General features: G+C 40.7%; 1 pseudogene; it reads left to right on the forward strand.

The window, feature by feature from the left end:
* The first annotated feature begins 419 nt into the window (after positions 1 to 419).
* Positions 420 to 1,358, forward strand: LOC131902342 (ester hydrolase C11orf54 homolog; annotated as a pseudogene).
* The last annotated feature ends 1,256 nt before the right edge of the window (positions 1,359 to 2,614 follow it).

Genomic DNA, 2,614 nt, shown 5'->3' on the forward strand with positions numbered 1-2,614 from the left:
TATAACTTGTGTCTTTACAGTTTAAAGAAAAAGACAACCATGATTAAGAATAACCTGAAAATTAAACAGACAAAATTTCCTTAAATGTGTGAATCTTTATAGACATAAATGTCCACAACATGGTCCTTGTCAAAATAAACACACTATACCACACCCACACACGTAATAAGGAAGTTTCTGGAAAAGATTTGGAAGGTGATTTTAAGGGAAATAACAATCTACATTTAAAATCAGGTATCCTTGTGACTGAAGAGATTTCATCAGACATCAGCGAAGAGAAGGTACAAAAGAACTATAGCATCATTGACAAGCTTCAGGGAAAGACAACCTCAGACTTTACATCCAAGAACAGTACCTTCGGCCTTGAGTTGCCGAAGAGATAGGCAAGACACTGAACCTGTGCTCCTGAGTAGAAAGAAGGCATTCCTGCAAGCGCGAAGGCACTGCGCCTCAGAACCCCCGGGGACTGTTCGTGCTGGTGCCCTGTGAACTCTCGTGATTGTTAACCAACAGCTGCTGTGTTTGAGCAACCTTGTTGAGAAGAAGGAAAATGGCTTGTGTTGAGTTTTCTTTTCATGTGCCAAGTCTGGAGGAGCTTGCTGAAGTTTTGCAGAAGGGGCTGAAGAACAACTTTGCTGATGTCCAGGTTTCCGTGGTTGACTGCCCAGATTTAACAAAGGAGCCATTTACTTTTCCTGTAAAAGACATCTGTGGGCAAACTAGAATTGCAGAAGTAGGAGGTGTGCCTTACTTAATGCCTCTTGTAAACAAAAAAACAAAAAACAAAAACAAAAAAAAGTTCATGACCTAAATGAGATTGCAAAAGAAATACAGCTTCCTGGAGCTTTTATCCTTGGAGCAGGGGCAGGTCCATTTCAGACGCTTGGGTTCAATTCTGAGGTCATCAAGGTGCAAGCCAAGAGAAGAACAGGACAGCTCGACTTTGTGACTTGCATGAGATAGACTCTAGAAAAGCACTACGGAAATAAGCCTGTGGGGATGGGAGGCACCTTCGTTGTGCAGAAGGGGAAAGTCAAGGCCCACATCATGCCAGCAGAGTTTTCTTCCTGCCCGTTGACCTCAGATGAAGCTGTTAATAAGTGGTTACATTTCTATGAGATGAAGGCTCCTTTGGTCTGTCTGCCAGTCTTTGTCTCCAAAGACCCGGGGCTCGATTTGCGACTGGAGCACACTCATTTCTTCAGTCATCACGGAGAAGGCGGACATTACCACTATGATACTACCCCAGACACAGTGGAGTATCTTGGCTACTTCTCACCTGCAAAGTTCCTCTATCGCATTGATCAGCCCAAAGAGACCCATGCGTTTGGGAGAGATTAAAGCAGCTGATGCTTGCTTAGAAGAAGAAATGATTAAATCACTAACTCAGGAGCTGATACTAATTCAAAAATCCACTAGAGGGCCCTGAAGAGAGTGCTTCCATAGCAAGTAAAACCCCAGCTTAACCCCCAGCATAGAAGAAAAACAATAAGAGTAATTTCACTATGTAAACACTATTTTTATGGCATTTGAAATGCAAGAATATGGATACATGATACTCATATTATTTTGCATCTTTCATGTGAAGGAGACTATTGGGAACAAAGATACACAGGCATACCTCTTGCCTTCTCAAACCTGAACCTTATGCCAAGGACCCCAACATGGATTTAGCAGGATGGTGGGGATGGTTGGGAATCCAGAGACCTATTTGTTCCTCTTCCTGATGTGACTACATTCAAGAAATCTTATGCTTTTCAAAAAAATGACAAGTTACTGTGTGATGGTGGTTAGTGTGTGGTGATGATGATTGAAAAAATTCTTGCTGCTCTGTATTATTAGCCAGAAATCAACTCTCCAACCTTGATAATGTCAACAAGGTGTGGGTCTAAGAACTCCTTAGAACTAAGCTACAAATAAGTGTTCTGATTATTTTGTAATGCACATGACTTGTGAGTATAAATCCCCAAATTATTTTTAAATAAACATGTTTTTGAGGCAAAACTGAATAAAATCATGTTTAATATTGGTTTTAGTATCTTACCTACATAAAAAAAGAACAGTACCTTCAGCAAATAAGGAAGACAGACCTTTTTCAGTAGGCAGTAATGGAAAGTCAGAACTATTCATCCCCAAATGGACTAAAGTAGAAGTTCTCCAGCAACTAGTCAGACCCAAGGAAAGTATGAGATAAAAATGAGAAGTATTAAAATTAATAACAAGAGACAGCAGCAATATTTCAACAAATACAAAGTAACACCTTTCTTCTAATAATCCTTCAATGCAAATGATAGATGTAGTAGTTTGAATGTAATTGGCCTCCATAATCTCATAAAGAGTGACACTATTAGGAGGTGTGGCTTTGTTGACATGGGTATGGCCTTGTTGGAGGAAGTGTGGTACTATGAGGGTGGGCTTTGAGGATTCCTATGCTCAGGATACTGCCCAGTGCCTCAGTCAACTTCCTATTGCCTTCAAGCCAAGATGAAGCCAGCACCATGTCTGCCTACATGATGCTATGCTCCCTGACATGATAATGAACTGAATGTCTGGAACTATAAGAGGGATTGCTCAGTTAAACGTTTTTCTTGTAAAAGTTGCTGTAGTCATGGTG

Source organism: Peromyscus eremicus, chromosome 1 (assembly GCF_949786415.1).
Source record: "Peromyscus eremicus chromosome 1, PerEre_H2_v1, whole genome shotgun sequence".
Classification (NCBI taxonomy): Eukaryota; Metazoa; Chordata; class Mammalia; order Rodentia; family Cricetidae; genus Peromyscus; species Peromyscus eremicus.